This window comes from Thunnus maccoyii, chromosome 3, assembly GCF_910596095.1.
Source record: "Thunnus maccoyii chromosome 3, fThuMac1.1, whole genome shotgun sequence".
Taxonomy (NCBI): domain Eukaryota; kingdom Metazoa; phylum Chordata; class Actinopteri; order Scombriformes; family Scombridae; genus Thunnus; species Thunnus maccoyii.
Genome location: NC_056535.1, coordinates 36,562,407 through 36,578,037, shown reverse-complemented (window position 1 = coordinate 36,578,037; position 15,631 = coordinate 36,562,407). Strand labels below are relative to the sequence as shown.

At 38.9% G+C, this 15,631-nt stretch overlaps 1 long non-coding RNA gene across 1 annotated transcript; it reads right to left on the bottom strand.

Moving 5' to 3' along the window:
* Positions 1-3,132: 3,132 nt before the first annotated feature.
* LOC121894795 lies at positions 3,133-9,841 on the bottom strand. The gene is made up of 2 exons (XR_006095614.1): positions 9,456-9,841; positions 3,133-4,155 (listed from the first exon to the last, which is right to left on the bottom strand). It is a non-coding gene; the product is annotated as an uncharacterized LOC121894795 (long non-coding RNA).
* Between the last annotated feature and the right edge of the window lie 5,790 nt (positions 9,842-15,631).

The window sequence follows — 15,631 nt, the reverse complement described above, 5'->3', positions numbered from 1 at the left end:
TAAATAGCTGCCGTCAAAAATCTCTGCAAATATTTATCTCTTTTTCCTCCTGAGATGTTTCCATCATCTCACTTCACCATTTTGTATCTAAATAATCTTATTTAAATTTTTTTTTTTTTACAGTAAATAAGTTGATTTTTTTTCTCCTGGAGACATGAATTTGCTTCTGCAGCCAGAAAGCTGTGACATATTCAGTAAATATATTATGGAGATGTCTCTTTTCTCTGCCTTCTGCAGTTCTTAAAGCTCTTCTCATGCTGAGTCAGCAGAAGGGAATTCACCTAAAGAACTCAGGTAAAAGTCCTGTAAGTAACTTTGTCCTTGTGTCCTTCTTCTCTTGTGTCTCAATAATCCCTGAATCTCTTGTATTAATTTCCCTTCAGCTGTGAGAGCAGGCGAGCTGCTGCTGCAGAAGGATTCCTCCTGGAGCTGAAATAACAGTATGAATGATGGAAGATTTTCTCCATAATGTCTTGATTTCTTTTTTCCCCTCTTCCTCAGCGGGGCTGAGGTTGGACACTGTTGAGCTGTTTTTTTTATCTTTATGTGGAACGACAGAAACAGGCTGAAACACTTTGACAGTTCCCTGCTCTTCTGTTGGTAGGAGCAGTTCAGAAGCTCCTTCACTTCTAACGGAGTTCTAAAGATCCAAAGGAATCTGCTTCTTTAATGCAACACTGCAGCTGTTGTTGCTTTATTTTGTTTTCTTTAACAACAATAAAACTTTAGACCCTCCAGGATTTAGAAAAAAGAAAAATGAAAGATGATTGAATCAATGAATCAGTGACAGCGCCCTCTACTGGCTGTAGTATGATGACAGGAAGTTATTAAAGAGCTACAAAGTTCACGTAAAGATGAGGTCATCATATTCTGCTTTTAGTGGTTAAATGTTATTTATTAACTATTATTATGGTCAAAGTTCCAAAACTGGAGGTGAACGTATGTAGAAATGTTGCCTGCAATTCAGTTTTATTTATAAAGCACCGAATCCCAACAGAAGTTATCTCAGGTCTCTTTCATAGAGCAGGTCTAGACTGAACTCTTTAATCTACAGAGACCCAACATTCCTCCATGAACAGCAGGAAAAACTCCCCTTTAACAGATAGCAACGACAAGCAGAACCAGACTCTAGGTAGACGCCATCTGCCTCGACCGGCTGGGTTGAGAGAGACAGAGAAGCATAACAACAACAATAATAACAATTACAATGACAATACAGTGATCAATCGCTCATATGGATCAAACAGCTCAGGACAGAATCATTCTTATACAAATGCTATTTTAATACTTTGCTTATAGTAATCAGATAGTCTGCTTACAGTGTTCATTTTGGGTCTTTTTGTACATGAAAACGTATGAAAAAAAAAACTATGGTAATTCTCCCACAATACACATATGATTATGATTATCAGGCGTTGAAGCACATCTGCAGGGTGTGTGGAGGTGCAGGGTGTGGGTGTGTTTATTTGGAACCGCCGTGAAACAATCAGAAAATAATGTTTTATTGCTCTCATTCACCAGCTACCTGCTTCTCTCTCTCTCTCGTCTTTTTTAAAATGAGTCAGGAAGCCGTCAGCGAAGCCTAACGGTACTTTTAATGTTATCAAACTAAGAGAGAGAGAAAGAAAGTCTCTCGATTAAAAACATCTCCTTGAAGCTCATGACAAACTGCCAAAAACGAGCCAACGAGATGCAGCAGCGAAACAACAAGCTTTTAAACAGCTGCATTACTTTATATTCATTTAATAAATATACAAATGATGGAATATCTTCTGGAAGAATGATGTTCTTCCCTCCAGTAGAGTTCAGACACTGTAGAATCAATGCCAACCATCAGAACCAACAGTTTGTCCTTTAATTCAGAGGACTTGTTTCCCCAATGATATAAATATTATTATTATTATTACTATGTAGTAGTAGTAGAGGGAGTAGTAACATGTGTAAAATGATTTTATTTTTGCATCATATTACTCTTTATTATTGTATTTTTACATTATTATTTGCTACATCATGGTCATCATGTTCACTTCCTCCAGCCGCCGGATCTCGTCCATCTTCCAGACGAGGTGCAGTTCATCTCTAACGAGTCTTTCTGTCTGAACGTGGTGGGGAGCTGACTGCAGCTACGAGTCGGGTCCACTTTTCAGATTTCTTGTAATTATTGTAAATAACTCACCTGCAACGTTCACAGCATCCGTCGTGTTCCTGCTCTGTTGCTGCTGTCAGAGAACATCTGCTGCCAGTTTAGCCAGTGACGTCCACCAGGTCCATGACCAGCGTCACACACACCAGAAGCACAGAGGGGGGGGCAGCAGAAGTGATCAGAAATCCTTCCTGTTAAAGGTCGAGTCAGTGATTCTGGAGAATGATTGTTAGTGAACATCTCCTCACGTTACGCTCACATACACAGTCCTGACTCTGTAAATGAGAGACAAACACAGTAACTTGGACACTACACTACTCCAGCCAATCAGCAGCAGGCGTGGACAGGAGGAAGTCATCAGAGCAGCTGTCTGTGTGAGGACACGACAGTCTCCGTCTCCAGCAGCCGTTGGGAGATTGATTGTTTTATCAATCTTATTTTATTTAATCTGTATCTTTGTCTCCCTGCACTCTGAACTCACCACTGCTTGTTATTTCTGTATCTTTTTTATTTCTCTAAAATCTTGCAAGATGTTTCATGTACACATCTGTTCTCTCTGCTCATCTGGGAAGAGAGGACGACTGTGTATATATATAATATTTCTGTTTCCCTGCTGTTGTTTCGCTCCTCTGCTTCTGTGCTGTGAGCTGACAGACTGCAGAGCGACAGGGAGGCTTTCAGCCGAGCAGGAACACTGCAGGAACATGTGCTGCAGGTCAAACACGTCTCACTCTGTTTAAGCACACAGTGAGGAATCTGAAAACATTAATGCTTTCAGTCAGAGACGCATTTAGTAACGTCTGACGTGATCTTTGTTACAGGGTGTCTGAACTCACTTCCCTCAAACAAAAAGCCTTTAAAAAGTTCAAATAAGTTTACAGACGTCTTGATACTTTAGTTTTCACAATTAAGACATTTTAAAAAACAAAAATCTAATTAATTGAACTAATTTCATATAGATGAGGACAAAAGTATATGTTCTGTATTTCCCTCTTTGTACAGAGATGCATTTATTTACAGTAACCATATTTTTATTGTGAATAACAGACACGTCCTCTACCGACCAAACGTTCTTTCTATTAACCACAACACAAGTAGTACTTAATGTTTCTGGAACATAAAGCTCATTAATGCTTCAGTTAGTCCTCAAAGCAGACAACCATGTTATTCAGTCACTTGTTTAGAACATCAGCCTACATTAAAAATAATATAAAGTAGCCTTGGACAACAGTCACCATGAAAAATAAGAACATTCAAACATTCAAAACGCAGTGAAATGATCTTAACCTAGAACAAACTCCTTATCTCAAACCTTTAACTTCTGTTTCTACCTGTTTTTAATTGATTTTGTTGTAACTCTATTTATTAATTGTATTTATATGTTTGTTTTAATTGATTGATTGGCTTCACCCTCAATGATTTTTGAGATTAAATAAAGACAAATATATAAACATGAGTAAGTAATGTTTCCTCTGTTGAATCAGTTACACAGATCACAAATAAATCAATAAAGGCTTCAGTGCCAACTAACCAATTAACTATCACATCTATATTGTTTCTAACTTGATTAACTTGTAACTTATTTATGAGTTTACATGATGAGACTGATTTATGAATGATTATGAACTTTGTGGTTGAATTCTGAAGACATGAAGTTAATTTCATATTTGTCATCTTTAGTTAGTTCTGTAACCTGCAGCTTGTTGACCTTGTTTTGTTCTCACATGAGCCTTCGCAATAAATATGAACTGTCACAATAATGTAAACTAAAACCTCACGAGGACTCACAGAGAATATCTGCAGCCTTTAAGCTCTGGCTCCACAGAGAACATGATGAGTCCTGTAACCTGCAGCAGGTGCAGCTCTGTCCTCATTTCCCTCTTTGCACATCTGTATCAGGTGGTGGTGTTTACTCCCTGAGCCTTAGCAGCACCTCTTCAGGACTGACTGATGTGCTCTAGCATACACATCTGGACTCTGTTGGTCTTCCTCACCAGAACCCTGCTCATTTCCTGCAAACATAAAGAGCAAAGAAATACATCTTTAATAATAGCAGGACAAAAGAAACAGCATGTTACTTTCAAAAACCAGCTGATTTTTGGCTGCAGATTCAGTGGCAGGTTGTACCAATTATTAAAAAAGCCAATAGACATGACAGCTGCCAGGTTTCCATCAGTGGCGTTAATTCTCCAGTCGGTGCCGTTAAACCGTCGCAGAAGAAGAGACACAACGAGATGACGTCATTAAAACATGACAGTCGTCAGGGACCAAGCAGTAAAACTCAAGAACACAAGGTGTAAAAAAACAAATAGTAATTTATTTACAACTTAATTTCAACTTTAATTATTTTTTCCAAAATACAAAAATAGAAAAAACTAAAAGAAAGTAATTACAGACACCAGCTCCCTTTAACTCAACTTGAGGTCAACAAACAAACAGCAACTTAAAGTGAACTCAACATAACAGACCTGATAAATGACACATAAGGGGGGCAGAAATAAACAATTAACTCTACAACACAAATTAAGCTTAATCTCAACAAAGATTTAAATCAAAAAACTATTTATAACCCAACTAACTATCAAAAGCAAGAAAAAGAAACTTAAAGTCCTAAAGTAACTGAAGTTAACAGGATCCTGAAAGGCAGACTCCCCTCTGGCAAAGCTCAAACGATTTCTGTTAGTTACAGTCTCCTCATCATCATCATCATCATCGTCATCATCGCTCCACACAGATCTGAAATTAAAAAATAAAAACAGTTGGAACAACACCGAATGAGAGAGACGGACGGACTGTAAGAAGAAGAAACACTGAGGAACAAAGACTGTATATTCTGGTTGGACTTTGGCTCTTTGTTCAGGCAGCTTCACGTTTCTGTTGCAGTTCAGTAGATAGACGTCGTCATGGAGACAAGAGGAGAGCAGCTGAGGCAGTGACCTCTGGGTTCCTCATCGCAGCAGACAGACGGATGTCCCATCACCTGCCATGCACGTGTGCTTCTCTCTCTCTCTCTCTTCAGGTTTTTATCTCATCCATCTCTCGTCCTCAAACTCTTTATATTCCTTCTTTCTTTCTTCCTCTCGTTCTATGCCCCTCACGTATTTCCTTCCTCCCCTCGTTGCTCTCTCTCTCTCTCTCTCTCTCTGCCCCGTGGGGTCGTTCTTAGCGAGCCGCTGGAGAGTGAGGATGATTGAGATGGATGTCCCGCTGGTTCGCTGAAGGACTGAGACCCTGCTGGGGTCCAAACGGCAGCAGCTCCGAGTCAATGCTCCGTTAGGCAGCCTTTTGTCAAATCAGCCACTGATTGATGGTGTTTGACAAGTGCATGAAAAGGTTTGAAGACAGCGGGCAGGTTTATTGTCCAAACAGAGACGGCTGCCACATGCTCCCACTTTACATCTATTAAGATTTTACAGAGTCCGAGTGTCAGCAGGACATGTTGTTAACCCCCAATGAAGGAAACGGACCTCTAACATGGAGGTGATATAATGTCCTGAAGCAGCTGTAATGTATATTTAAGAACAGCTGTGCTGACGGTGTGTAATGTGTCGGGTCGTAGTTATAAACCTGCAGAGAATTAACAGCGTAAACTCAAAATTACACTTAAATTCAGTGATAATAAATATATTTATTTATGTTTATGTGTGTTAACTCTCATGTATGTGATCAAACCAAACCAATAAAAGTTATTAGCAGTAATTATCTGCTTTGGCTTCTATTAGAGCTGCAACTAACCGATAAAACAATTCAATCGTGCAGCTTTTCTAGACTTTCCAGATGTCGTCAGAGCGAACGGATCCGTTTTACAGACGCTCCTTTTCCCATGATTGTGTGCAGGAAAAATGCTTTTTGGTAGTGAAAGTAAACTTGAATGAGTTTCAGAGCTACGGTGTCCTGTAAAGGACAAACAGCGATCACTGCTGAATTCTCAGGGAACAGACGGCGCTACAGCGACACCGAGTGGCTTCCTCATGTAGCCTGGTCATAAATGATGGGAAAATTCTCTCTGTGGGTCCTTTTATTAACCCGACAGTTAATTCTGTAATCTTGAGGGTTTCAGATAATCACAGTGACAATAAAACAATATTATTTCCCTTCGTTTTGTTCCCGCTCAACATCAGTGGCGCCAATAAGGAAACAGCTTCCCGTGTGAAAGCTTGATATTGACTTTTAGTTCCTAACTGTCTACTACAGTGCTAATAAACACCCAGAGCATCACAGTGCATTAATGATTACAGATCAATATCTCCTACAGAAAACTCAATCTGATGAACTCCACACATCAAGTATCTACAGACAACTGTAGTGGCATTTTATAATAAATAAAGAAAATAGAAATACAAACACAAATAAATACATTTGTTCAACCACCAAACGTGTATAGTTGCCTTACAGTAAATTACATTAGTTCACTGAGAAATATATATTCATTAACAAAATATACATTTACATGAGCTCAAAATACACTTTTTAGAAGAAAATCAAGAACACACACCTGGAAGACAACACGACATCTATCTCCCCTCTAAAGTAGGAAGAAACATATAAAATGGACACAGTTTAGTGAAACACTCCTATGATGCTATTGTTTAGGGGCGTCAATGGAGTCTAATCGCCAAAGACTTTTCCACCTTCATGTTTCATGCTTGTTCAATAAATATCAAAATGAGTCTCTCCTGATTGAAATACATATCACACACTGAACACATTCGACCAACCTACAAAAACCAGCAAGAAAACAGATTCATCATTAATCAACCTGGTAGATTAATTACAGCGTCTCCTACTGACGCTGATAATCATTTCTGTGTTTGAACGTTTATCAGGATATTTTTCCTAAACATTGGCAAAACATACAAACCTCAGCAGTCATTAGTTTCCTGTTACTGCAGCTTCACACTCCATCAACCCTTAAACTGGTCTTAAAGTGACGGCATCACCTCAACAAAGACAAACAGCAAACACTCTCTAACCATTGGTAGACATTTAGGCTACTGCTTTACATCAGTATTACATTCAAGTCACAGAGCTACACATCCATTTCTCTACAAGATAATTACTCTGCAATGTTTGAAAAACATCTTCTAACAAGCCTTTCAGCGTCTTCAAAGACTCTTCTAACCATCCGGATAAAAAAATACATTCCATCCACGGCACCATGAAAACGACTTTCAACCGTTTTCCCAAGTTGAGACTCATTTTCATAATCCAAACAAGTCTCACACACGTTTTCTTTCACTTCAGGAAGAAAAAAAAGCAACAACATCAACTTCATATTTCTGAAAATATCTGAAATTTGCTTTAAACTGGTGAGCCCTCGTCTTCCAGTAAATGAAGGCCTGTTACAGGTTTCCTATTCTGGTATCGTCTGACGTTGAATCTCTGGTGACAGCATGTTGTCTTCAGTCCGCTGATTGAGTGCAGCAGTAAACATGTGTAGAAAGGTGGGAGCTGTGTGCTATTAGCTCCTGGACAGGTGCTTCTGTTTGAATCACTTTCAGAGTAAATGATGATGTGACTCCTGTGGAATGAAAATACCGAGGTGACTTACTGTACCTCTGTCTCAGAATGTCACAAACATGTTGTTTTCTACAGTCGCTGCAGGTGAACTCTGCTGACATGTTAAAGGATGGAAGGAAGGATTACTGCATCTGACAGAGTCTCTGTATGAAAGTCAAAGCAGAAATGTCTGATTGTGTTTTTGTTGTTTGATCAGAGTCTTTTATTATTGAATATCTGCCAATCAAACCCAAGTATTTGTTTTTCCTTCATACTGTAGCAGCTGCAACATGCTGATGCTACAATAAAATTTCATTAAAATACAGTATCAGCAGATATCTCTGCTTTAAGAAAATATTACTTGAATCTCACTTTTTTAAAGGTTTCCTATAATATTCTTCCTATAATGTCTTATAAAATTCTTTCTGTAATATTCTGTGTAATGTGCCGCAGTATTTAGTATAATATCTGTGCAGAGGAGCATCAGTGATAGTCAGCAGAAAGCTCTGGACAGGAGTCAGACAGCCTCTCATCTCCAGTTTCAACTAAATACTGGGATGGTGCAAAACAACCACAAAATGTCACAAAACCACTAAAAAGAGATGCAAACCAACTGCAAACAGACACAAAACAAGTACAAAGATGCAAAATGACAAAAAGACGCAAAGTGACAGAAATGATCACGAAGATACGCAAAATGGCTGAAAAGAAACACAAAACATTGACAGAGATGCGAAACGACCACAAAGAGACTAAAAAACGACCACAAAGAGACTAAAAACGACCACAAAGAGACTAAAAAATGACCACAAAGAGACTAAAAAATGACCACAAAGAGACTCGAAACGACCACAAAGAGACTCAAAACGACCACAAAGAGACTCAAAATGACCACAAAGAGACTAAAAAATGACCACAAAGAGACTAAAAAATGACCACAAAGAGACTCAAAACGACCACAAAGAGACTCAAAACGACCACAAAGAGACTCAAAATGACCACAAAGAGACTAAAAAATGACCACAAAGAGACTAAAAACGACCACAAAGAGACTCGAAACGATCACAAAGAGACTCAAAACGACCACAAAGAGACTCGAAACGACCACAAAGAGACTCAAAACGACCACAAAGACTAAAAACGACCACAAAGACTAAAAACGACCACAAAGAGACTCGAAACGACCACAAAGACTAAAAACGACCACAAAGAGACTAAAAACGACCACAAAGACTAAAAACGACCACAAAGAGACTCGAAACGACCACAAAGAGACTAAAAACGACCACAAAGACTAAAAACGACCACAAAGAGACTCGAAACGACCACAAAGACTAAAAACGACCACAAAGAGACTAAAAACGACCACAAAGACTAAAAACGACCATAAAGACTAAAAACGACCGCAATGAGACTAAAACGACCACAAAGAGACTAAAAATGACCACAAAGAGAAGCGAAACATCGACAGAGATGTAATCCGTCCGTCAGAACATTGAGAAAGCCTTTGAGAGTTCATCCAGCAAACTGAAACTGAAGCCCGATGATGTTGCATCATCATGAGCATGTTGAGCAGAAACCTGTGAAACTAAACACTGAAACTTTCTCAGTTTGGCACAAATCAAACGTACAAACTGTGGATGGAAAGATTCACCGACATAAACGTCCACGATGCAGTTTCCCCCGTTAAAAAAGCACCAGACACAGATATGTATGAACTCACGCTGCACCAGTAAAATCTGATTTATTTATATATTAGTAGAGACATTATGCATTTATTATTTAGAAATATGACCAATAATCTGATATTTACATTGATTCTTCCTCCCTAACTGTTTCTCCTGCTAGCATGCTACAGCTGTGGTGCGCTGACAAAACGTTCCTGGTAGAACTTGCGCTCTAGAATAATTGTTCCGTACGTCACAGTAAGTGAATTATTAAAGTAACTGTTCAGGTCACAGAGTGAATTCATGTAAACTAGAGACAGAGAACAATACAAGAGGTTTATTTAGAGGTCAAAAAGAAACAAGATGACTAATATGGTAAGGAAAACATGGCAGTTGTTAGTTAGTTTAAATAAAATCAAACTGTGTTTCATATTGAGCTTCGTAGCTTTATTCTCCTGCATCACAGTGTTGGTGAATCGTTTCGTGTCGCCTTGTTGCTTCTTATGTATCTTTAAGGTTTCGGATCGCTGGCAGTGCATCGAGATGCGTATCGGCCTCAGTGACGATGACACAAACACATCTGAAGCGTGCAGGTAATTTATTGTTCAAACAGAACCTGCTCTGCATCATAACCGAGGCTGATTTGAGTCGCTGTGTTAAAATGATTCAGCTTTTGCAGCTTACTTACACACCTAACAAAGCATTGAGAAGGCGCCGAGCAGCAGATGCAGACTATTTCACTCCTCACTGGCTTTTAGATGGCTGCTGCTCATTGTGTTTGTTCCCTCATAATCACTTTTTAATGGTTTCTGGTGCCGCTGCAGCTGCGAGGCCGAGCAGAGGTCCTGCACTTTCATCCACCTGCGTTTTGTCCATATGGGGGGAAATATGAGTAACAGCAGGGGTCTGAATTAAAAACATGTGGGTCAACTGGAGCTCAGGACAAGATCATCTCCAGGGACCCCCCCCCCCACCCCCACCCCGCCCCCCCTCCAGGTCTCTGACCGGCCATAACGAGCTCTCCTCTCTCATTTAATCCAAATATAGACGAACTAAACGGCCTCATCATCAATAATTCAATCATCACTGCATCAGGATCATTAAAACCTGACCCTCGTTTCTCTTTTTACTTCATTAACCTTAAACAAAAAGTCAAAAAGGAAACAAAAGTTAAATTACTTCTTAAAGTAGAGAAAGTCAATCAGTAATTCAGAAATAAATACAATAAACAGAATCATATAAAATAAACAGAATGAAATGAAATAATGTCTTGACTCAAAGTTTTGTTTTATTGTTTTTCTTCCAGTTGAAATCTATTAATTTATTTTACATTTATTATCTTGTTTAATTGGTTTTATATTCTTTTTTGTACTTTAACTTATTTGATCTTATTTATTGCTGAATTGTTTTAATTTTGTTTTTATCATGTAAATAATTTAACTTCTTTAAGTAAAGTTTATTATTATTGTTCAATTTTAAATGCGTCAAAGAGGTGATTTATAACATTCAAATAAATATTTACAATTTAATAATAATTCATAATTAATTTTGTTCACTTCATGTTTATTCCTTCAGTAAAGTCACTTTATTGTAAATTTCACTTTATTTATTTATTTTGAGGACATTTAAAAATACTGATTGTTCCAAAGAGTTAAAGAAAGCTTTCAAGTTGTTGCTCTGATGATTTATATATAATAATAAATAATGTTAAATTCTTAAAGTGTCTTTAACGACGTTCTCGTCTCTAATAGAAACATCAGACCTGCAGATCTCCTCCTCCTCCTCCTCCTCCTCCTCCTCCTCCTCTACCTCCCAGTGACGTGTGGCAGCTCTTCGTTCTTCATCTGACTCTAACTCGTCACGCTGCAGGTTACATGACGCATCACCACTCAGCTCCTCACAGTCATCGTAGGTTGAACACCAGAGCCAGATGGAGCGATGGAGCGTCTGAGACATGAAGGGACGAGCAGGAACCTCAGTGTGCTGATGTTTGTTTCCAGTCACAGCTGTTCTCGTCTCCAGGTGACGTCGCTGCAGCCTCGACGGGTAGTTACAGCTCTGAAGCTACGATGTTAATAAGTCAATTTATGTCTAGAGCCAGGAGGCCGGATTCATTTCAGAAGAGCCAAAAACTCTGTGTGTGTGTGTGTGTTAATGTGTGTGTGTTAATGTGTGTGTGTATAGTGTGTGGTAGATAGAGACTCACTAAACTATTGTAGTAACTATAGTTTGCTTGCACCACAGGGTGGCGCTATAACTCCAAACACGAAGCAGCTAACTGCTGCTTGTTCAGTTTTTTTGTTCCGTGACCCACAAACTGTGAGTTTACAGGACAGAAACACTTCTGCTGCTGTGAGACAGCAAGCAGCCAATAGGAAGCAGCCAATAGGAAGCAGCCAATAGGAAGCAGCCGTGCTTCTAATCCATATTTAATGATTAATCAGAAAAAAACATTACTGTCACCAAATTATCAACATGACATGATGTTGTGAAAATGTCATTCATAGCCTACAAGAGTCTGAATAAACTTTATTTAGAGTCTGAATAAACTTTATTTAGAGTCTGAATGAACTTTATTTAGAGTCTGAATAAACTTTATTTAGAGTCTGAATAAACTTTATTTAGAGTCTGAATGAACTTTATTTAGAGTCTGAATAAACTTTATTTAGAGTCTGAATAAACTTTATTTAGAGTCTGAATGAACTTTGGGAACACCTGAAAAAGGAAACGTCATTTCAAAGTGATATCAGCTGAGTTAACGGCTCCAACAGACTTAAACAGCGTAACACGACATTGAAACAGATCCAGAGCTTCACTCTGACGCCGTCAAAGAGTCGACATACAAATAAAAAAGGTCTCCGTTAAACAAGAATGACACAGCTGTCATATTAATATTAATGATGCACAAACTGCTGTTTTCTCGGCCGATTCTGATTTTCTTTCTTTATGAGAATTAAATAAGACTTTTTAGGATTTTTGGACTTAAAGTTACAGAACTACTAATTGTGAGCTTTGTGTCTTCTTCACTCACACTAACAACATGTTGTGTGTGTGTGTGTGTGTGTGTGTGTCTGTACTGTCTGTGCTGCAGCTGCCACTGTGTGTGTGACATGAACCATTGTGCAGCTATATGTGGAAAATTTTCCAGTCACCGATGGCCGATCGGTGGACGATCGATCAATGCATCTCTAATTAATAAAGCTAATATCTTATGCCAAATTAAAAACCCCTTTTACTTCTTTATCAATTAACAAGTCTGAGTCCTCGTCTCCGACTTCCGAGTCTGAATGCAGTCAGTACTCGAGTCATCAGGTGGATTCAGGTGTAAATATTCTTCCTGTTTTATGTTTTCCTGCTTTATTTGATCTAATATGTTAAACTGGATGGAAGTTATTGAAACATCTTTTTACTGTAAGTGCTGCAGTATAGGGCTGTTTGTGGGGATACAGTCATTCATGGCTGCCATCAGATAGAATTAATGTGGGAGGAGGGTAAAGTGGGGGGGGGGCGATGGTCCCTTGGACCTCCTACTTCCAGCAGCTTTTATAGAGCACATTTAAAAACAATGACAGTTGACCAAAGTGCTTTACAGACATAAGATCAAGAGGAAAATTAATAAAAGCAAAGAATATAATCAATAAAAATGAGATTTAAATCCAAAAAACACAAAGAACAAATAATGAATAGACAGAGACAGTAAATCAATACAATTAACTTAACAGCTTCTGATGTGATGCTATATAAATAAAATAAAAACAGAGTGTGAACATTCACGTCTTCATGGTGACTATTAAAGAGCTGAAGAAACTGGGGGGGATGGAGAGCAGTGATTGGTCAGCAGATCTGAGGGGTCTAGATGTTGAACAGGGGGGTGAGGAGGACTGAAAGATAAGCTGAGTCACGCTGCTGCTGCGTTTTCAACCAGCTGCAGGAGAAATAATAAAGCCGACTGACTGGTTCCTACAAACAGAGAATCATCACATGACCATGACATGACCCATCACCGCTGATGCAGGAGGAAATAAAAGCAAAATATATTGAAAACAGATAAATTGGGCATGAAAAATGAGGAGATGTTTGCCGAACATGTGGGGAGGAAAGATTTGCAGCTTGACTTAATTAAAAAATGTTCACGCAGGTTTGGAGGCGTTTCTAATGTAGGTATGGAGTTATAGAGTTATGGAGATGTGGTGTTATGGAGGAGGGTTGCTGTGTAGTTTGGGGGGTGTGGTATCCATGGTAACGTCATTCATTTTTCTAATTGATAAAGTAATAAAGTGTTGAGTTACTCTTTAATATAAAACAGAGTCTCCTCCTCCAGACATGATGCCACCTGCCTTCATCCCTCCTTCATCTTCTCCTTCTTCCTGCCTTTGACTCGCTGCCTCCGGAGCTCCAGACAGGAAACAGCTCTCTCTCTCTCCCTCTCTCTCTCTCTCTCTCTCTCTCTCTCCGCCGATCAGATTCACGCGAGGACAAAGACAGACGGAGCAGAGCTCTGAGGCTTTAAAGCCGAACTAAAATGCATTTTGTCGCAATAAAAGGTTCAAACCTTGACGCGTCCCGACTGACTGAAATGTTCTGAACAGGCAAAGCTGATAGTTTCAACAGGACTCGTCTGATAAAAGCTTTCCAATCTTCAAAAAGAGAATAGTGTGAAAAAGATTGTGACATTTTCAACTGAAGCTCTCATGTTACATCACATGCTTAAAAGACTTCTGCACACATTTATTATTCCTTCACTCAGAAGCAAAAGAACTGAAACGTCTTCAATCGACCTCAGACGTCAAACACAGTCTGAGATTTATTAAACATTTCACTCCTATAATATATATAAACACATATATATTCAGTATCAACATCTTTCAACCTGCCAAACATAATATTTCCTCATTATATGGAGGGAAAACATAATTAATTAATCTGATATAGCAGAGTTGTATTATAAAGCACTGAAGTTACTGATGCTGTCATTGATGTTGAGTTAGTCACAGATACGTTTCTTGTATTTGATGTGAGTGTTATTATTATTTTTTATTATTTTTTAAATGTGTTTCATGGTTGTATCGTTTAGTTTTTGTGTTGAATGTTTTATGTTTTCACTTTAACATCTTGTGGATTTTCGTTATTTGTGTCTGTAATCCATAAATTAATCGTATTATAATTATAGTTATAGTCATAATAAATAGATTCATTAACTTACTTACAAAAGAGCCAAACTAGACCTTCCAGCCTCGGATCAGAACTTTTCTCAGCAGCATGTTTAGATGAGGACGGATGAGTGAGTGAAGTGTCTGCTGTTAGTTTATGTCTGTAATACCAGCAGGACATATGAAAATATATTACAGACGTTTATAAATCCTGGAAGAGGAGTTAAAATAAATAAAATACTTCTGGTAAAGTGTTTCCTAAAACCTCAGCGCTCATCCTGGAACAACTTGACAGTTCAAGTTAACAAACCTGACGTCTCGTCTGTTTCCTCGCAGGAAAAGAAAAACTTCTATAAATAAATAAAAAATAAATCATTTTACTGCCCCCCCTCCTCTCTGTGTAACCTCGCTGCAGACCTCGAGGCTCCACGAGGAAAATTGTTTCTGTCTGAGTTCAGGGACTCGGGATCGTGTAGCTGCATTTGCTTTGTAGGATAATTGTGAGAAATGACAGTTTGCAGAATGTGTCGAGCCTGCGCTGACCTTTATTTTGAAAGAAAAGGTCAAAAAGTGAAGGAGACGTGCACATCCAATAAACTTCAAACAGCTGCTGGACCAAAGAAACAACGCAGGAGGTGTCGAGGAGGTGATAGAGAACCGCTGGAACATCACAGATAGACATACTCGTCACTGAAAAGATGATTTAATAACCTTCCTCATGTTTATAAGAGACAATACGCCCACCCAGCAGGTCCCTCCTGGCTATTACAAATGAGGGAGTTGTCAACAAAGCCGTTTTACATATTAAACTCGTACCTTCAGTCATCCTCCCTCAGGAGGAAGCTTCAGTGTCAGAGATATTACATCTCACAACAGGAGAAATGTAATAAATAAGCTTAAATGTCCCTGTGGTGTTGCTTATATATTAGAAAAAACAACCAGAGGCCTCCAGACGAGGATCACTGAACACAGATGTGCCGTTTGTTTCCAGGATGTAACGAGTCCAGCTGCTGAACATTTTAAAAAAAACACCCAGCATGCATTTCTACTCTCAGATACATCGCCATCGAAGCTGTTAAACGCCGTCGTAGAGGAGCGACGCCGACGCCGCTCTGAACTGGTCTGGAGTCATAAACTGGAAACTCTCTGAACTGGTCTGGAGTCATAAACTG